At 43.5% G+C, this 22,572-nt stretch overlaps 1 pseudogene; it reads left to right on the top strand.

Annotated features, from left to right (window-relative positions):
• Nucleotides 1-22,572, top strand: part of LOC135511827 (inactive carboxypeptidase-like protein X2) — a 142,260-nt pseudogene that overhangs the window by 13,205 nt on the left and 106,483 nt on the right.

Genomic DNA, 22,572 nt, shown 5'->3' with positions numbered 1-22,572 from the left:
TTTACCAGGGCACTGTGGGGACCGGAGCCCTTTGGACAGTGGTCAACAGTAGTGCACTACTTTTTACCAGGGCACTGTGGGGACCGGAGCCCTTTGGACAGTGGTCAACAGTAGTGCACTACTTTTTACCAGGGCACTGTGGGGACCGGAGCCCTTTGGACAGTGGTCAACAGTAGTGCACTACTTTTTACCAGGGCACTGTGGGGACCGGAGCCCTTTGGACAGTGGTCAACAGTAGTGCACTACTTTTTACCAGGGCACTGTGGGGACCGGAGCCCTTTGGACAGTGGTCAACAGTAGTGCACTACTTTTTACCAGGGCACTGTGGGGACCGGAGCCCTTTGGACAGTGGTCAACAGTAGTGCACTACTTTTTACCAGGGCACTGTGGGGACCGGAGCCCTTTGGACAGTGGTCAACAGTAGTGCACTACTTTTTACCAGGGCACTGTGGGGACCGGAGCCCTTTGGACAGTGGTCAACAGTAGTGCACTACTTTTTACCAGGGCACTGTGGGGACCGGAGCCCTTTGGACAGTGGTCAACAGTAGTGCACTACTTTTTACCAGGGCACTGTGGGGACCGGAGCCCTTTGGACAGTGGTCAACAGTAGTGCACTACTTTTTACCAGAGCACTGTGGGGACCAGAGCCCTTTGGACAGTGGTCAACAGTAGTGCACTACTTTTTACCAGGGCACTGTGGGGACCGGAGCCCTTTGGACAGTGGTCAACAGTAGTGCACTACTTTTTACCAGGGCACTGTGGGGACCAGAGCCCTTTGGACAGTGGTCAACAGTAGTGCACTACTTTTTACCAGGGCACTGTGGGGACCGGAGCCCTTTGGACAGTGGTCAACAGTAGTGCACTACTTTTTACCAGGGCACTGTGGGGACCAGAGCCCTTTGGACAGTGGTCAACAGTAGTGCACTACTTTTTACCAGGGCACTGTGGGGACCGGAGCCCTTTGGACAGTGGTCAACAGTAGTGCACTACTTTTTACCAGGGCACTGTGGGGACCGGAGCCCTTTGGACAGTGGTCAACAGTAGTGCACTACTTTTTACCAGGGCACTGTGGGGACCGGAGCCCTTTGGACAGTGGTCAACAGTAGTGCACTACTTTTTACCAGGGCACTGTGGGGACCAGAGCCCTTTGGACAGTGGTCAACAGTAGTGCACTACTTTTTACCAGGGCACTGTGGGGACCGGAGCCCTTTGGACAGTGGTCAACAGTAGTGCACTACTTTTTACCAGGGCACTGTGGGGACCAGAGCCCTTTGGACAGTGGTCAACAGTAGTGCACTATATAAGGAATAGGGTGCCATTTGGGACGAAGTCACATAAATGGCTGTCCTCTTAGCAGATTAAATATTGTTTTTGGTTGCTATGGATCACATCCTGGTTGTTATGGATCATGTCCTTGTTGCTATGGAACATGTCCTGGTTGTTATGGATCATGTCCTGGTCGATATGGATCATGTCCGGGTTGTTATGGATCATTTCCTGGTTGTTATGGATCACGCCCTGGTTGTTATGGATCACATCCTGGTTGCTATGGATCATGTCCTGGGTTGTTATGGATCATGTCCTGGTTGTTATGGATCATTTCCTGGTTGCTATGGATCATGTCATGGTTGCTATGGATCATTTCCTGGTTGCAATGGATCATTTCCTGGTTGCTATGGTTCATGTCCTGGTTGGTATGGATCATGTCATGGTTGCTATGGATCATTTCCTGGTTGCAATGGATTATTTCCTGGTTGCTATGGTTCATGTCCTGGTTGGTATGGATCATGTCATGGTTGCTATGGATCATTTCCTGGTTGCTATGGATCATGTCATGGTTGCTATGGATCATTTCCTGGTTGCAATGGATTATTTCCTGGTTGCTATGGTTCATGTCCTGGTTGGTATGGATCATGTCATGGTTGCTATGGATCATTTCCTGGTTGCAATGGATTATTTCCTGGTTGCTATGGTTCATGTCCTGGTTGGTATGGATCATTTCATGGTTGCTATGGATCATTTCCTGGTTGCAATGGATTATTTCCTGGTTGCTATGGTTCATGTCCTGGTTGGTATGGATCATGTCCTGGTTGGTATGGATCATGTCCTGGTTGTTATGGATCATTTCCTGGTTTCTGTGGATCATGTCCTGGTTGCTATGGTTCATGTCCTGGTTGTTATGGATCACGTCCTGGTTGTTATGGATCACTTCCTAATAGTCCAACAGGAGCCAAGATTATCTAGCCTGATCCCAGATCTGTGTGTGTGTATGTGTATACATGTGTTTGTGTTGTCTTGCCAACATGGTCCCAGATCTGTTTGTGTTGTCTTGCCAACATGGTCCCAGATCTGTTTGTGTTGTCTTGCCAACATGGTCCCAGATCTGTTTGTGTTGCCTTGCCAACATGGTCCCAGATCTGTTTGTGTTGCCTTGCCAACATGTTTGGACCAGGCAAATGCTGCTCCGAGTCCCAGAACCAAGTCCAATAGTCTGTGGTCCAGTGGAGCATCTATCTCACCACTCTGCTCCAAGCCACAATGACCACACAATGACTCCAGTCATGTATCATGTTGATTCATATGGCTCCAGTCATGTATCATGTTGATTCATATGACTCCAGTCATGCATCATGTTGATTCATATGGCTCCAGTCATGTATCATGTTGATTCATATGACTCCAGTCATGTATCATGTTGATTCATATGGCTCCAGTCATGTATCATGTTGATTCATATGACTCCAGTCATGTATCATGTTGATTCATATGACTCCAGTCATGTATCATGTTGATTCATATGACTCCAGTCATGTATTATGTTGATTCATATGGCTCCAGTCATGTATTATGTTGATTCATATGACTCCAGTCATGTATCATGTTGATTCATATGGCTCCAGTCATGTATCATGTTGATTCATATGACTCCAGTCATGTATCATGTTGATTCATATGGCTCCAGTCATGTATTATGTTGATTCATATGGCTCAGGTCATGTATCATGTTGATTCATATGACTCCAGTCATGTATCATGTTGATTCATATGATTCCAGTCATGTATCATGTTGATTCATATGACTCCAGTCATGTATCATGTTGATTCATATGTGGTGCAGCAGCAAACCGACGGAAGTGTCTTCCCACCGTTTCATTTGGCCATTTAATCAATGGGCATCATGTTATTTCTTAATCTGGGCTTCTTGTTTCAAAGACTTTAAGTGGGTATTACCCTGTCTCATTCAAGATGGTTGCTGTTTAACACCAGGGTCAAGGTTTACTAACTCTCCAGGAAGAAGAAAGAGAGAAATAGTCCAAGACAAGTAGAAGGGTTAACATTTCAACTTTAAAGGGAGAATTCAGAAGTGACTTAGTGTTGTGAGGTGACCATTGGATCCCAGAATGGTTTTAACCTGTTGGAACTTGTTTGAACAGATAAAAAAAGCCCACTCTCTGTCTCTCCCGCTCTATCTTTCCCCAACCCTTTCATTGTGTAACAAGCCGTCATATCGGGTTAGTCCACTAGGGACTTTTCATTGTGGAACAAGCCGTCATATCGGGTTAGTCCACTGGGGACTTTTCATTGTGTAACAAGCCGTCATATCGGGTTAGTCCACTAGGGACTTTTCATTGTGGAACAAGCCGTCATATCGGGTTAGTCCACTAGGGACTTTTCATTGCATTATGTTAGTAATCAATTCAACCTATACTGTGTGTGTTTATGTATAATTAAATATAGTTAATTGATTTGTAAAAATAGCCGACATCACATTAATGATAGTCTTGTCACGACACTGAGGTGACCGTTGGTTGCCAGGATGGTTTTAACATGTTGGAACATGGGAACTCAACACTGGCATGTCTGGCAGAGAGACTGAGGTGACCCGTTGGATCCCAGGATGGTTTAAACATATTGGAACATGGGAACACAACACTGGCATGTCTGGCAGAGAGACTGAGGTGACCGTTGGATCCCAGGATGGTTTAAACATGTTGGAACATGGGAACACAACACTGGCATGTCTGGCAGGGAGACTGAGGTGACCCGTTGGATCCCAGGATGGTTTAAACATATTGGAACATGGGAACACAACACTGGCATGTCTGGCAGAGAGACTGAGGTGACCCGTTGGATCCCAGGATGGTCTAAACATGTTGGAACATGGGAACACAACACTGGCATGTCTGGCAGAGAGACTGAGGTGACCGTTGGATCCCAGGATGGTTTAAACATGTTGGAACATGGGAACACAACACTGGCATGTCTGGCAGAGAGACTGAGGTGACCCGTTGGATCCCAGGATGGTTTAAACATGTTGGAACATGGGAACACAACACTGGCATGTCTGGCAGAGAGACTGAGGTGACCCGTTGGATCCCAGGATGGTTTAAACATGTTGGAACATGGGAACACAACACTGGCATGTCTGGCAGAGAGACTGAGGTGACCGTTGGTTGCCAGGATGGTCTAAACATGTTGGAACATGGGAACACAACACTGGCATGTCTGGCAGAGAGACTGAGGTGACCGTTGGATCCCAGGATGGTTTAAACATGTTGGAACATGGGAACACAACACTGGCATGTCTGGCAGGGAGACTGAGGTGACCCGTTGGATCCCAGGATGGTTTAAACTCTAGCATCGAGCAATCCCGTATCCGGGAGCGTAATCATAGCCTCAAGCTCATTAGCATAACGCAACGTTAACTATTCATGAAAATCGCAAATGAAATGAAATAAATATATTGGCTCACAAGCTTAGCCTTTTGTTAACAACACTGTCATCTCAGATTTTCAAAATATGCTTTTCAACCATAGCAAAACAAGCATTTGTGTAAGAGTATCGATAGCTAGCATAGCATTAAGCCTAGCATTCAGCAGGCAACATTTTCACAAAAACAAGAAAAGCATTCAAATAAAATCATTTACCTTTGAAGAACTTCGGATGTTTTCAATGAGGAGACTCAGTTAGATAGCAAATGTTCAGTTTTTCCCAAAATATTATTTGTGTAGGAGAAATCGCTCAGTTTTGTTCGTCACCTTTGGCTAAGAAAACCCCACGAAAATTCAGTCATTACAACGCCGAACTTTTTTCCAAATTAACTCCATAATATCGACAAACATGGCAAACGTTGTTTAGAATCAATCCTCAATGTGTTTTTCACATATCTATTCGATGATAAATCATTTGTGGCAGTTGCCTTTCTCCTCTGAACCAAATGGAAAAGTGGACGCAGCTGGAGATTGCACAATAATTTCTACGGAGGACACCAAGCGGACACCTGGTAAATGTAGTCTCTCATGGTCAATCTTCCAATGATATGCCTACAAATACGTCACAATGCTGCAGACACCTTGGGGAAACGACTAAAGTGTAGGCTCACTCCTTGCGCATTCACAGCCATATAAGGAGACATTGGAACACAGCGCATTCAAAATCTGGGGCATTTCCTGTATGAAATTTCATCTTGGTTTCGCCTGTAACATTAGTTCTGTGGCACTCACAGACAATATCTTTGCAGTTTTGGAAACGTCAGAGTGTTTTCTTTCCAAAGCTGTCAATTATATGCATAGTCGAGCATCTTTTCGTGACAAAATATCTTTTTTAAAACGGGAATGTTTTTTTATCCAAAAATTAAAAGAGCGCCCCATATATCGAAGAAGTTAAACATGTTGGAACATGGGAACACAACACTGGCATGTCTGGCAGAGAGACTGAGGTGACCCGTTGGATCCCAGGATGGTTTAAACATATTGGAACATGGGAACACAACACTGGCATGTCTGGCAGGGAGACTGAGGTGACCCGTTGGATCCCAGGATGGTTTAAACATGTTGGAACATGGGAACACAACACTGGCATGTCTGGCAGAGAGACTGAGGTGACCGTTGGATCCCAGGATGGTTTAAACATGTTGGAACATGGGAACACAACACTGGCATGTCTGGCAGAGAGACTGACGCTGTAAAGTAGTTCAAGAAACACACAGACACTTTCTAACCTGCTCTCGGCTCCCAATCCCATGCCTTAATTCAAAACTGCAGTTATTGTTGAATACGTACCTGTTTATTCAATCAAAATATATTAATTTAGTGCTTGGGGTATAGTTTTTCCGGACTATAGATGATTTATGGTCTGTATTTGACAGTTTAATCATGGCTAAAGTTTGACTGTCGAACAATTTATGGCCTGTATTTTTGACAGTTTTAATCATGGCTAAAGTTTGAAAACTCACATTTTTTTGTGTTATTTTCCTAAAGTAGAAACCAAATGGCAAAACATTCACAGATAATCAAACGAATGTGTTGGAAGAGGTTTTTTTCTCCCAGGTATTGTTCTGTGTCCATAACTCATGGAGATAATACTGGAGGAAGAACCAAGGAAACAACAGGTATTGTTCTGTGTCCATAACTCATGGAGGTAATACTGGAGGAAGAACCAAGGAAACAACAGGTATTGTTCTGTGTCCATAACTCATGGAGGTAATACTGGAGGAAGAACCAAGGAAACAACAGGTATTGTTCTGTGTCCATAACTCATGGAGGTAATACTGGAGGAAGAACCAAGGAAACAACAGGTATTGTTCTATGTCCATAACTCATGGAGATAATACTGGAGGAAGAACCAAGGAAACAACAGGTATTGTTCTGTGTCCATAACTCATGGAGGTAATACTGGAGGAAGAACCAAGGAAACAACAGGTATTGTTCTATGTCCATAACTCATGGAGGTAATACTGGAGGAAGAACCAAGGAAACAACAGGTATTGATCTGTGTCCATAACTCATGGAGGTAATACTGGAGGAAGAACCAAGGAAACAACAGGTATTGTTCTATGTCCATAACTCATGGAGGTAATACTGGAGGAAGAACCAAGGAAACAACAGGTATTGTTCTGTGTCCATAACTCATGGAGGTAATACTGGAGGACGAACCAAGGAAACAACAGGTATTGTTCTGTGTCCATAACTCATGGAGATAAACTGGAGGAAGAACCAAGGAAACAACAGGTATTGTTCTATGTCCATAACTCATGGTGATAATACTGGAGGAAGAACCAAGGAAACAACAGGTATTGTTCTGTGTCCATAACTCATGGAGATATACTGGAGGAAGAACCAAGGAAACAACAGGTATTGTTCTGTGTCCATAACTCATGGAGATAATACTGGAGGAAGAACCAAGGAAACAACAGGTATTGTTCTGTGTCCATAACTCATGGAGGTAATACTGGAGGACGAACCAAGGAAACAACAGGTATTGTTCTGTGTCCATAACTCATGGAGATAAACTGGAGGAAGAACCAAGGAAACAACAGGTATTGTTCTATGTCCATAACTCATGGTGATAATACTGGAGGAAGAACCAAGGAAACAACAGGTATTGTTCTGTGTCCATAACTCATGGAGATATACTGGAGGAAGAACCAAGGAAACAACAGGTATTGTTCTGTGTCCATAACTCATGGAGATAATACTGGAGGAAGAACCAAGGAAACAACAGGTATTGTTCTGTGTCCATAACTCATGGAGATATACTGGAGGAAGAACCAAGGAAACAACAGGTATTGTTCTGTGTCCATAACTCATGTAGATAATACTGGAGGAAGAACCAAGGAAACAACAGGTATTGTTCTGTGTCCATAACTCATGGAGATAATACTGGAGGAAGAACCAAGGAAACAACAGGTATTGTTCTGTGTCCATAACTCATGGAGGTAATACTGGAGGAAGAACCAAGGAAACAACAGGTATTGTTCTATGTCCATAACTCATGGTGATAATACTGGAGGAAGAACCAAGGAAACAACAGGTATTGTTCTGTGTCCATAACTCATGGAGATAATACTGGAGGAAGAACCAAGGAAACAACAGGTATTGTTCTGTGTCCATAACTCATGGTGATAATACTGGAGGACGAACCAAGGAAACAACAGGTATTGTTCTGTGTCCATAACTCATGGAGATAATACTGGAGGAAGAACCAAGGAAACAACAGGAATTACATTACATTCCCTGTTACACTGCGGCAGGGATTTATTTGTGTTAAATTGTTTGATCATTTCTTTAGAATGCTCAGCAGCGATAGCGTTATGATTTAGATTTTTTTTCTCCAATCCAGATGTTTCCCAAAGAGTTGATATCTGTAGTAAAACCACAAGAAGAGCAGCCTGGAATAATTTGGTGGGACCAATGTCAAGCACAATTGAATTCCAAGTCTTTATTGATGCTTTATAAACATGCCTTTGATGTGCAGCTGTCTGTCTGGCAATGCATGCTGGGAGTAGAGTGATTCAGCAGAGTGTGGTGTGTGTGTGTGTGTGTGTGTGCCCGTGCGCATTCATGTGGGCGTACTAGTGCTCATGTGTCTGTCATTGTGCTTTGGTCAAAAGTAGTGCAATGCTACTTCTCTCTCTGCTTGTTTTACCTGTTAACCTGTTAACCTGTTAACCTTGGTTGATAAGTCTGATCTTGTTTTACCTGTTAACCTTGGTTGATAAGTCTGATCTTGTTTTACCTGTTAACCTTGGTTGATAAGTCTGATCTTGTTTTACCTGTTAACCTTGGTTGATAAGTCAGATCTTGTTTTACCTGTTAACCTTGGTTGATAAGTCTGACCTTGTTTTACCTGTTAACCTTGGTTGATAAGTCTGATCTTGTTTTACCTGTTAACCTTGGTTGATAAGTCTGACCTTGTTTTACCTGTTAACCTTGGTTGATAAGTCTGACCTTGTTTTACCTGTTAACCTTGGTTGATAAGTCTGATCTTGTTTTACCTGTTAACCTGTTTTACCTGTTAACCTTGGTTGATAAGTCTGATCTTGTTTTACCTGTTAACCTTGGTTGATAAGTCAGATCTTGTTTTACCTGTTAACCTTGGTTGATAAGTCTGATCTTGTTTTACCTGTTAACCTTGGTTGATAAGTCTGATCTTGTTTTACCTGTTAACCTTGGTTGATAAGTCTGATCTTGTTTTACCTGTTAACCTTGGTTGATAAGTCTGATCTTGTTTTACCTGTTAACCTGTTAACCTGTTAACCTTGGTTGATAAGTCTGACCTTGTTTTACCTGTTAACCTTGGTTGAGAAGTCTGACCTTGTTTTACCTGTTAACCTTGGTTGATAAGTCCGATCTTGTTTTACCTGTTAACCTTGGTTGAGAAGTCTGATCTTGTTTTACCTGTTAACCTTGGTTGATAAGTCTGACCTTGTTTTACCTGTTAACCTTGGTTGATAAGTCCGATCTTGTTTTACCTGTTAACCTTGGTTGATAAGTCTGATCTTGTTTTACCTGTTAACCTTGGTTGATAAGTCTGATCTTGTTTTACCTGTTAACCTTGGTTGATAAGTCTGATCTTGTTTTACCTGTTAACCTTGGTTGAGAAGTCTGATCTTGTTTTACCTGTTAACCTTGGTTGATAAGTCCGATCTTGTCTTACCTGTTAACCTTGGTTGATAAGTCTGCTGTGAGAGGCTGTGAGGGCCCAGGCTGACCCTGATACGTTCTGATGCCGCGCTATGGAGTCACGTGTCTGTTGGCAGTCTGGGACCAGCGCTCAGTGTTTTCCTCAGCTGGCAGAGGTTACAACAACTCATTTACTTACTTATTCCACTCTGTTCTAAAAGTTTCCACAGAAACGCAGATGTCTCAGAGACGTTGTTGCCCACTGCATCGCAGTGCTTGAGGCGTCACTACAGCCCCTGGTTTGATCCCAGGCTGTGTCACAGCCAGCCGTGACTGGGAGACCCATGAGGAGGCGCACAATTGGCCCAGGTTAGGGGAGGGTTTGGCCGGCCGGGATGTCCTTGTCACAACGGGCTCTGGCGCCTGCAAGCGGACATCGGCTGTCAGTTGGATGGTGTTTCCTCCGACACATTGGTGCGGCTGGCTTCCGGGTTAATCGAGCAACGTGTCAAGAAGCAGTGCGGCTGCTTGGCAGGGTCGTGTTTCGGAGGACGTTTGGCTTTCGACCTTCGCCTCTCCTGAGTCCGTACGGGAGTTGCAGCGATGAGACAAGACTGTAACTACCAATTGGATATCAGGACATTGGTGTGAAAAAAGGAAAACAATAATATGATGTTGTCAGATCAGATCTCACCTAGCCTGGTCTCAGATCAGATCTCACCTAGCCTGGTCTCAGATCTAATCTCACCTAGCCTGGTCTCAGATCTGATCTCACCTAGCCTGGTCTCAGATCTGATCTCACCTAGCCTGGTCTCAGATCTGATCTCACCTAGCCTGGTCTCAGATCTGATCTCACCTAGCCTGGTCTCAGATCATATCTCACCTAGCCTGGTCTCAGATCATATCTCACCTAGCCTGGTCTCAGATCAGATCTCACCTAGCCTGGTCTCAGATCTAATCTCACCTAGCCTGGTCTCAGATCTGATCTCACCTAGCCTGGTCTCAGATCTGATCTCACCTAGCCTGGTCTCAGATCTGATCTCACCTAGCCTGGTCTCAGATCTGATCTCACCTAGTCTGGTCTCAGATCAAATCTCACCTAGCCTGGTCTCAGATCAGATCTCACCTATCCTGGTCTCAGATCAGATCTCACCTAGCCTTGTCTCAGATCTGATCTCACCTAGCCTGGTCTCAGATCAGATCTCCCCTAGCCTTGTCTCAGATCTGATCTCACCTAGCCTGGTCTCAGATCTGATCTCACCTAGCCTGGTCTCAGATCAGATCTCACCTAGCCTGGTCTCAGATCTGATCTCACCTAGCCTGGTCTCAGATCAGATCTCACCTAGCCTGGTCTCAGATCAGATCTCACCTAGCCTGGTCTCAGATCTGATCTCACCTAGCCTGGTCTCAGATCAGATCTCACCTAGCCTGGTCTCAGATCAGATCTCACCTAGCCTGGTCTCAGATCTGATCTCACCTAGCCTGGTCTCAGATCAGATCTCACCTAGCCTGTTCTCAGATCTGATCTCACCTAGCCTGGTCTCAGATCAGATCTCCCCTAGCCTGGTCTCAGATCTGATCTCACCTAGCCTGGTCTCAGATCTGATCTCACCTAGCCTGGTCTCAGATCTGATCTCACCTAGCCTGGTCTCAGATCTGATCTCACCTAGCCTGATCTCAGATCAGATCTCACCTAGCCTGGTCTCAGATCTGATCTCACTTAGCCTGGTCTCAGATCTGATCTCACTTAGCCTGGTCTCAGATCTGATCTCACCTAGCCTGGTCTCAGATCTGATCTCACCAAGCCTGGTCTCAGATCTGATCTCACCTAGCCTGGCCCCAGATCTGTTCTCACCTAGCCTGGTCTCAGATCTGATCTCACCTAGCGTGGTCTCAGATCTGATCTCACCTAGCCTGGTCTCAGATCTGATCTCACCTAGTCTGGTCTCAGATCTGATCTCACCTAGCCTGGTCTCAGATCAGATCTCACCTAGCCTGGTCTCAGATCAGATCTCACCTAGCCTGGTCTCAGATCTGATCTCACCTAGCCTGGTCTCAGATCTGATCTCACCTAGCCTGGTCTCAGATCTGATCTCACCTAGCCTGGTCCCAGATATATTTGTGCTTTTACCTTCTCCATCCTCATTGTCATGCCAAAATGTATTGCATGACAATTCCATAAGGAGTTGCCAAGAGAGCTATAACAGACTGGCACCAAGAATGAGAAAGAGCCTGACCAGACTTGAATCCAATGTTGTGTTTAACCCCTGCCTACTGCGGTGATGTAGCGTCTTGTGCTCCAGCTAGCTAATCAACAACCATAATAAACTATTTGCTTATTTGCACGAAGACACTTTATGACTTCCCAGCAAACCAAAATTGGTTCTGTGAAAGTTCTCAGAACATTCATTAGGTCTCGCTGCAAGTGTTCTCATACCACAAAAAAACTGTCCAGGCTGGTGATTATACAATGTTTTTTTAAAACATTCGCCTGATATTGGAAGAACGTTCCTAGAACATATTTAATCTGTTCTTTAAAGGTTCTCAGAATGGTTAATTTAGTTGTGGCGACAGTCTGGTGAGAATGTTGTGGGAACAGTCTGGTTAAAATGTTGTGGGAACAGTCTGGTTAGAATGTTGTGGGAACAGTCTGGTTAGAATGTTGTGGGAACAGTCTGCTGAGAATGTTGTGGGAACAGTCTGGTTAGAATGCTGTGGGGACAGTCTGGTTAGAAACTGTGGGGACAGTCTGGTTAGAATGCTGTGGGGACAGTCTGGTTAGAATGTTGTGGGAACAGTCTGGTTAGAAACTGTGGGGACAGTCTGGTTAGAATGTTGTGGGAACAGTCTGGTTAGAATGCTGTGGGAACAGTCTGGTGAGAATGTTGTGGAAACAGTCTGGTGAGAATGTTGTGTGAGCAGTCTGATGAGAATGTTGTGGAAACGGTCTGGTGAGAATGTTGTGGAGACAGTATGGTGAGAATATTGTGTGAGCAGTCTGGTGAGAATGTTGTGGGGACATCACAAAATATATGTTCCCAAACACAAAAACTGTCCAGTTGGGAAGATGGATTCAACCCTGTTTCTTTTAAGGTTCAAAAAACATTCAGACGATGCTGCAAGAACGTCCCTAGAACACATTTTGTCTGTTCTTTAAAGGTTCCCAGAATGTTTCATTAGGTTGTGGGAACATTGTGAGGATATTACAATACAACAGCCATACAATGTTTAAGTTACGGTTGTAAAGGACATTCCTATAATATTGCAAGAATGTTGGCAGAACACCTGAATCGTTCCCAGAACATTTTATTATCTTTTTTGGGGGGGAGGAGTTGTCTGGGATGTTGCCAGAATATTCTTGTGATATTCACATAGATTACACAGAACACTCCCACAATGTTGCACAATGTTCCACAATGTTCCAAATAAGTGTTTTTATGATGTTCATAACATATTTCTGTTTTATGTTTTAACATAATATTCCATTGATGTTCACGCAATATACATTTTTACCTTGTCTTGGAGGTCCTCCAAATATTTCCAGAACATTTTGAATATTTTATATTTAAGCTTTACCTAATATTACCAAAAAATTCTCATGAGGACATTTGAACAGCATTTAATCATACAAACAAAACCATATTTTGCGCTATGCCTACGCTTCCCATTCATAAGTTTCATTTTTGCGTCTTTTAATTTCAGTTATTTACACCAGCTTCAAAACAGCTGAAAATAAAAATAATTGTGGTTTATTGAAATGATATTTCACAGCGGTTTAGATGTTTCTCGACACCACGTGTCAAACTCATTCCACGGAGGGCTGAATATAACTGGATTTATTCACAATCCCTTCACCCATCCTCTTGATGGGCTGTGTACTTCTGGGCCCATATTTACAAGGTATCCAATACACAAGACTGGGGACCTCGTCAAGCATCTCAAAGGAGGGATTACATTGGGTGCGTTTTTGTTGTTGTTGTTATTTACACAATGTCATTTTTTTTAGTTAGTCTAAATGTTGTAATTCTGACTGGATTTATACATCTGTACAAGATAAATACACCCTCTCTTCTTCGTAGATTATGTCTAATCCTCAATATGACCAGGGCCCATAGGGAAGATGTAGGGTACATATGACCAGGGCCCATTGGGAACATGTAGGATACTTTTGACCAGGGCCCATAGGGAAGATGTAGGGTACATATGACCAGGGCCCATAGGGAAGATGTAGGGTACATATGACCAGGGCCCATAGGGAACATGTAGGGTACTTCTGACCAGGGCCCATAGGGAATATTTGGGTTATTTTGACCAGGGCCCATAGGGAACATGTAGGGTACTTTTGACCAGGGCCCATAGGGAATATTTGGGTTATTTTGACCAGGGCCCATAGGGAACATGTAGGGTACTTTGACCAGGGCCAGGGCCCATAGGGAACATGTAGGGTGATTTTGACCAGGGCCCATAGGGAACATGTAGGGTGATTTTGACCAGGGCCCATAGGGAACATGTAGGGTACTTCTGACCAGAGCCCATAGGGAACATGTAGGGTACTTTTGACCAGGGCCCATAGGGAAGATGTAGGGTACTTTTGACCAGGGCCCATAGGGAATATTTAGAGAATAGGATGCCATTTCATGCTCGACAGGATGGCATGCACTCTGTTTTTTCTGTTAGCTTGTGCTCTGGCTATGTTCCAAACGGCACCCTATTCCCTATATAGTGCACTACTTTTGACCAGAGCCCCCCCCCCCCCTCATAGGGAATAGGTCTTGTATATAGAGAAGAGTGTGACGTTTGGAATGCAACCTCTCTCTCTCTGTGTGTGTGTGTGTGTGTGTGTGTGTGTGTGTGTGTGTGTGTGTGTGTGTGTGTGTGTGTGTGTGTGTGTGTGTGTGTGTGTGTGTGTGTGATGTTGAGCCTGCTGTGAGAGCTCAGGTTGACCCTAATGAGTTCTGATGGCGCGCTGAACAAACACCGCTGGGTCTAGGCACTGTGTTGTATGGGCGTGTCCCAAATGGCACCGTGTTCCTTACAGATGTACCGTCTTAATTTGATCACCCTGTTGCGGGAGAAAAAAGGCTTCTGAAGTTTGTAAGTTTCCACTTTAAAATTTCAGATTTGACTTTGCGACATTTGGGACACAGATAGGGTGTGTACAGATAATTGCCAACATAATAGAAACATTTGAGTAAATGAGGGGACACAAAGTATATTGAAAGCAGGTGCTCCCACACAGGTGTGTTTTCTGAGTTCATTAAGCAACTAACATCCCATCATACTTAGGGTCATGTATTAAAATGCTGAGCAGGCCATTACTTTGGCTACCATGGCTTTGCCCCCAATAGGATTGAAATGCCCCCATCCACAGGGTATTGGTGGTCATTGAAGGTATTTGATGAGCATCAAAACAATGTAAACTATTAGCCATGGCCGTCTCAATCATCAGATCTGAACCCGTATGGGAGATTCTGGAGCCGGCGCCTGAGACAGCGTTTTCCCTCCATCATCAACGGAACACTAAACGATGGAATTTCTCAGGGGAGAATGATGTCACAATAGAGTTCCAGACACCTGTAGAATCTCTGTCAAGGTGCATGGAAGCTGGTCTGGCTGCTGGTGGTCCAACACCCTGTTAAGACACGTTATGTTAGTAGTTACCTGTTCTGGTGGTCCAACACCCTGTTAAGACACGTTATGTTAGTAGTTACCTGTTTACCTGTTCTGGTGGTCCAACACCCTGTTAAGACACGTTATGTTAGTAGTTACCTGTTTACCTGTTCTGGTGGTCCAACACCCTGTTAAGACACGTTATGTTAGTAGTTACCTGTTCTGGTGGTCCAACACCCTGTTAAGACACGTTATGTTAGTAGTTACCTGTTTACCTGTTCTGGTGGTCCAACACCCTGTTAAGACACGTTATGTTAGTAGTTACCTGTTTACCTGTTCTGGTGGTCCAACACCCTGTTAAGACACGTTATGTTAGTAGTTACCTGTTTACCTTTTCTGGTGGTCCAACACCCTGTTAAGACACGTTATGTTAGTAGTTACCTGTTTACCTGTTCTGGTGGTCCAACACCCTGTTAAGACACGTTATGTTAGTAGTTACCTGTTTACCTGTTCTGGTGGTCCAACACCCTGTTAAGACACGTTATGTTAGTAGTTACCTGTTTACCTGTTCTGGTGGTCCAACACCCTGTTAAGACACGTTATGTTAGTAGTTACCTGTTTACCTGTTCTGGTGGTCCAACACCCTGTTAAGACACGTTATTTTAGTAGTTACCTGTTTACCTGTTCTGGTGGTCCAACACCCTGTTAAGACACGTTATGTTAGTAGTTACCTGTTTACCTGTTCTGGTGGTCCAACACCCTGTTAAGACACGTTATGTTAGTAGTTACCTGTTTACCTGTTCTGGTGGTCCAACACCCTGTTAAGACACGTTATGTTAGTAGTTACCTGTTTACCTGTTCTGGTGGTCCAACACCCTGTTAAGACACGTTATGTTAGTAGTTACCTGTTTACCTGTTCTGGTGGTCCAACACCCTGTTAAGACACGTTATGTTAGTAGTTACCTGTTTACCTGTTCTGGTGGTCCAACACCCTGTTAAGACACGTTATGTTAGTAGTTACCTGTTTACCTGTTCTGGTGGTCCAACACCCTGTTAAGACACGTTATGTTAGTAGTTACCTGTTTACCTGTTCTGGTGGTCCAACACCCTGTTAAGACACGTTATGTTAGTAGTTACCTGTTTACCTGTTCTGGTGGTCCAACACCCTGTTAAGACACGTTATGTTAGTAGTTACCTGTTCTGGTGGTCCAACACCCTGTTAAGACACGTTATGTTAGTAGTTACCTGTTTACCTGTTCTGGTGGTCCAACACCCTGTTAAGACACGTTATGTTAGTAGTTACCTGTTTACCTGTTCTGGTGGTCCAACACCCTGTTAAGACACGTTATGTTAGTAGTTACCTGTTTACCTGTTCTGGTGGTCCAACACCCTGTTAAGACACGTTATGTTAGTAGTTACCTGTTTACCTGTTCTGGTGGTCCAACACCCTGTTAAGACACGTTATGTTAGTAGTTACCTGTTTACCTGTTCTGGTGGTCCAACACCCTGTTAAGACACGTTATGTTAGTAGTTACCTGTTTACCTGTTCTGGTGGTCCAACACCCTGTTAAGACACGTTATGTTAGTAGTTACCTGTTTACCTGTTCTGGTGGTCCAACACCCTGTTAAGACACGTTATGTTAGTAGTTACCTGTTTACCTGTTCTGGTGGTCCAACACCCTGTTAAGACACGTTATGTTAGTAGTTACCTGTTTACCTGTTCTGGTGGTCCAACACCCTGTTAAGACACGTTATGTTAGTAGTTACCTGTTTACCTGTTCTGGTGGTCCAACACCCTGTTAAGACACGTTATGTTAGTAGTTACCTGTTTACCTGTTCTGGTGGTCCAACACCCTGTTAAGACACGTTATGTTGCTGTTTCCTTTCCTACGGTACAGTGCCTTGCGAAAGTATTCGGCCCCCTTGAACTTTGCGACCTTTTGCCACATTTCAGGCTTCAAACATAAAGATATAAAACTGTATTTTTTTGTGAAGAATCAACAACAAGTGGGACACAATCATGAAGTGGAATGACATTTATTGGATATTTCAAACCTTTTTAACGAAACAAAAACTGAAAAACTGGGCGTGCAAAATTATTCAGCCCCCTTAAGTTAATACTTTGTAGCGCCACCTTTTGCTGCGATTACAGCTGTAAGTCGCTTGGGGTATGTCTCTATCAGTTTTGCACATCGAGAGACTGAACATTTTTCCCATTCCTCTTTGCAAAACAGCTCGAACTCAGTGAGGTTGGATGGAGAGCATTTGTGAACAGCAGTTTTCAGTTCTTTCCACAGATTCTCGATTGGATTCAGGTCTGGACTTTGACTTGGCCATTCTAACACCTGGATATGTTTATTTCTGAACCATTCCATTGTAGATTTTGCTTTATGTTTTGGATCATTGTCTTGTTGGAAGACAAATCTCCGTCCCAGTCTCAGGTCTTTTGCAGACTCCATCAGGTTTTCTTCCAGAATGGTCCTGTATTTGGCTCCATCCATCTTCCCATCAATTTGAACCATCTTCCCTGTCCCTGCTGAAGAAAAGCAGGCCCAAACCATGATGCTGCCACCACCATGTTTGACAGTGGGTATGGTGTGTTCAGGGTGATTAGCTGTGTTGCTTTTACGCCAAACATAACATTTTGCATTGTTGCCAAAAAGTTCCACTTTGGTTTCATCTGACCAGAGCACCTTCTTCCACATGTTTGGTGTGTCTCCCAGGTGGCTTGTGGCAAACTTTAAACGACACTTTTTATGGATATATTTAAGAAATGGCTTTCTTCTTGCCACTCTTCCATAAAGGCCAGATTTGTGCAATATATGACTGATTGTTGTCCTATGGACAGAGTCTCCCACCTCAGCTGTAGATCTCTGCAGTTCATCCAGAGTGATCATGGGCCTCTTGGCTGCATCTCTGATCAGTCTTCTCCTTGTATGAGCTGAAAGTTTAGAGGGACGGCCAGGTCTTGGTAGATTTGCAGTGGTCTGATACTCCTTCCATTTCAATATTATAGCTTGCACAGTGCTCCTTTTGGATGTTTAAAGCTTGGGAAATCTTTTTGTATCCAAATCCGGCTTTAAACTTCTTCACAACAGTATCTCGGACCTGCCTGGTGTGTTCCTTGTTCTTCATGATGCTCTCTGCGCTTTTAACGGACCTCTGAGACTATCACAGTGCAGGTGCATTTATACGGAGACTTGATTACACACAGGTGGATTGTATTTATCATCATTAGTCATTTAGGTCAACATTGGATCATTCAGAGATCCTCTGAACTTCTGGAGAGAGTTTGCTGCACTGAAAGAAAAGGGGCTGAATAATTTTGCACGCCCAATTTTTCAGTTTTTGATTTGTTAAAAAAGTTTGAAATATCCAATAAATGTCGTTCCACTTCATGATTGTGTCCCACTTGTTGTTGATTCTTCACAAAAAAATACAGTTTTATATCTTTGTGTTTGAAGCCTGAAATATGGCAAAAGGGCGCAAAGTTCAAGGGGGTCGAATACTTTCGCAAGGCACTGTATATTCTGGTTCGTCAACTCTGGGTCATATGAAGGGCAACACAGGTGCTGCCTTCCTGTATACTGTAAATACCGTACTAATTGGCCAGGCCCTCTGGTGGATAAGCTGCAGGCCTGTTCGCTATTAGACTCTTATCGTACAGGATTAAATGTTTTAGTCTATTTGATAAAGCCTGCCTGGGATAAATGGACTGAGCTCTATTAATCAAATCAGTAAGTGGTCTTTGGATCTCACAGGATATGTGGGATTTATGTGTCTCTCTCTCTGTTCCTGTTAGAGTATGATGGAGGATGATCCAGGGTCAGAGAGAGAGACAGGTAGAGAGAGAGAGAGAGAGAGAGAGAGGGAGACAGGTAGAGAGAGGGAGACAGGTAGAGTGAGGGAGACAGGTAGAGTGAGGGAGACCGGTAGAGAGAGGGAGACAGGTAGAGAGAGAGACAGGTAGAGAGAGGGAGACAGGTAGAGAGAGGGAGACAGGCAGAGAGAGAGACAGGTAGTGATAGAGAGACAGGTAGAGAGAGAGAGAGAGGTAGTGATAGAGAGACAGGTAGAGAGAGACAGGTAGTGATAGAGAGACAGGTAGAGAGAGAGAGAGGTAGTGATAGAGAGACAGGTAGAGAGAGGAAAGACAGGTAGAGAGATGAGAGACAGGTAGAGAGAGAGAGACAGGTAGAGAGAGAGACAGGTAGAGAGAGAGACAGGTAGAGAGAGACAGGAGGAGATAGAGAGACAGGTAGAGATAGAGAGACAGGTAGTGATAGAGAGACAGCTCATACAGATACTCATACCTTTCCATACAGATACTCATACCATTCCATTCCATACAGATACTCATACCATTCCATACAGATACTCATACCATTCCATACAGATACTCATACCATCCCATTCCATACAGATACTCATACCATTCCATTCCATACAGATACTCATACCATTCCATTCCATACAGATACTCATACCATTCCATACAGATACTCATACCATTCCATTCCATTCCATACAGATACTCATACCATTCCATACAGATACTCATACCATTCCATTCCATACAGATACTCATACCATTCCATACAGATACTCATACCATTCCATACAGATACTCATACCATTCCATTCCATACAGATACTCATACCATTCCATTCCATACAGATACTCATACCATTCCATTCTATACAGATACTCATACCATCCCATTCCATACAGATACTCATACCATTCCATTCCATACAGATACTCATACCATTCCATTCCATACAGATACTCATACCATTCCATTCCATACAGATACCCATACCATCCCATTCCATACAGATACTCATACCATTCCATTCCATACAGATACTCATACCATTCCATACAGATACTCATACTATTCCATACAGATACTCATACCATACCATTTCATACAGATACAAATACCATTTTCTGAGTAAGTGAATGATTCAATAGTCAACGCTCATCTGCTTCTAATTCAGTTGTCATCCTGTTCATATGCGACAGCCAACTCTGTCTCCACCGACGTAGCAAACAGAATAGATTTGGCCACGAGACAGCAGCGTATTGGAAGGCCAGGCCATGCTGCACGTACAAACAGACGAATGCCCGGGCAGAAATAGCTGCTTTGAAAATCTCCCAGAGCTGTGGTTTAGTTTGGAGTGGTCCTCTCTCCTCCCAAACATCACGATCATGGGCCCATATCCACAAATCATCTCAGAGTAAGAGAGGTGGTCTAGGATCAGGTCAGACCCCCCCACCCCTGTCTATATAATGGTATCTATTGTTATATTTAAAAACCCTAAACTGATCTTAGATCAGGTCCCCCACCCCTGTCCATATAAGAGTCATTGTTATATAAAAACCCTAAACTGATCTTAGATCAGCACCCCCACCCCTGTCCATATAAGAGTCATTGTTAAATAAAAACCCTAAACTGATCTTTTATCAGCACCCCCACCCCTGTTCATATAAGAGTAGCACCCCCACCCCTGTCCATATAAGAGTCGTTGTTATATAAAAACCCTAAACTGGTCTTAGATCAGCACTCCCACCCCTGTCCATATAAGAGTCATTGTTATATAAAAACCCTAAACTGATCTTAGATCAGCACCCCCACCCCTGTTCATATAAGAGTAGCACCCCCACCCCTGTCCATATAAGAGTCGTTGTTATATAAAAACCCTAAACTGGTCTTAGATCAGCACTCCCACCCCTGTCCATATAAGAGTCATTGTTATATAAAAACCCTAAACTGATCTTAGATCAGCACTCCTCCTCTGTTTGAATACCAAGAAGCTGTTAGACCATCTGGTGGCCAGCTTCCCAAATGGACCCCTTTCACTATTATAGTGCACTCCTTGGCCTCTATGGACCTTGGTTAAAAGTAGTGCACTTCGTAGGGATTTGGAGGGCCATTTGGGAAGCGGAACTTGGTTTTCACTAGAGGAGATCACTCATTTGTACAGAGTCAATGTGGAGGCTATATACAGGGGATACCAGTACAGAGTCAATGTGGAGGCTATATACAGGGGGTACCGGTACAGAGTCAATGTGGAGGCTATATACAGGGGATACCAGTACAGAGTCAATGTGGAGGCTATATACAGGGGGTACCGGTACAGAGTCAATGTGGAGGCTATATACAGGGGGTACCGGTACAGAGTCGATGTGGAGGCTATATACAGGGGTTACCGGTACAGAGTCAATGTGGAGGCTATATACAGGGGGTACCGGTACAGAGTCAATGTGGAGGCTATATACAGGGGGTACCGGTACAGAGTCAATGTGGAGGCTATATACAGGGGGTACCGGTACAGAGTCAATGTGGAGGCTATATACAGGGGGTACCGGTACAGAGTCAATGTGGAGGCTATATACAGGGGGTACCGGTACAGAGTCAATGTGGAGGCTATATACAGGGGGTACCGGTACAGAGTCAATGTGGAGGCTATATACAGGGGGAACCGGTACAGAGTCAATGTGGAGGCTATATACAGGGGTCAATGTGGAGGCTATATACAGGGGGTACCGGTACAGAGTCAATGTGGAGGCTATATACAGGGGGAACCGGTACAGAGTCAATGTGGAGGCTATATACAGGGGGTACTGGTACAGACTCAATGTGGAGGCTATATACAGGGGGTACCGGTACAGAGTCAATGTGGAGGCTATATACAGGGGGTACCGGTACAGAGTCAATGTGGAGGCTATATACAGGGGGTACCGGTACAGAGTCAATGTGGAGGCTATATACAGGGGGAACCGGTACAGAGTCAATGTGGAGGCTATATACAGGGGGTACCGGTACAGAGTCAATGTGTGGGTGCAACGGGTTAGTTGAGGTAGTATGTACAGTTCCTGTCGGTAGCGATATTAAAGTGACTATGCACAGATGACAGAGAGAGGCAGTGGTGTGGGGAGGGGGGGGGGCAATGCAAATAGTTTGATTAGATGTTCAGGAGTATGTCAAATCTATAGAATATGTAGAATATATAGGATATGTAGAACATATAGAAAATGTAGACTTTGATATACGTAGAATCTTTAAAATATGTATAATATTTAGAATATGTATAATATTTAGAATATGTAGAATTTCTAGAATATGTAAATCAATAGAATATTTAGAAAATGTGTAAGTTATGGAATATGTGGAATCGATATAATATGAAAAATCCATAGAATATATGGAATACGATGAAAATATGTAGAATATATATAATATATAGAGTATGTGGGATATGTAGAATTCATAGAATATTTAGAAAATGTAGAATGTGTAGAATATGTAGAATGTATAGAATATTTAGAATATTTAGAATGTGTAGTATATGTATAATATATAGAGTATGTGGGATATGCAGAATTCATAGAATATTTAGAACATTTAGAATGTGTAGAATATGTACAATATATATAATATATAGAGTATGTGGGATATGTAGAATGTATAGAACATTTAGAATATTTAGAATGTGTAGAATATGTAGAATATATAGAGTATGTGGGATATGTAGAATTCATAGAATATTT

The sequence above is a fragment of the Oncorhynchus masou genome, chromosome 24 (assembly GCF_036934945.1).
Source record: "Oncorhynchus masou masou isolate Uvic2021 chromosome 24, UVic_Omas_1.1, whole genome shotgun sequence".
NCBI classification, from domain to species: domain Eukaryota; kingdom Metazoa; phylum Chordata; class Actinopteri; order Salmoniformes; family Salmonidae; genus Oncorhynchus; species Oncorhynchus masou.
Note: the sequence above shows the minus strand (reverse complement) of the source record. Positions and strands in the feature narration are given on the sequence as shown.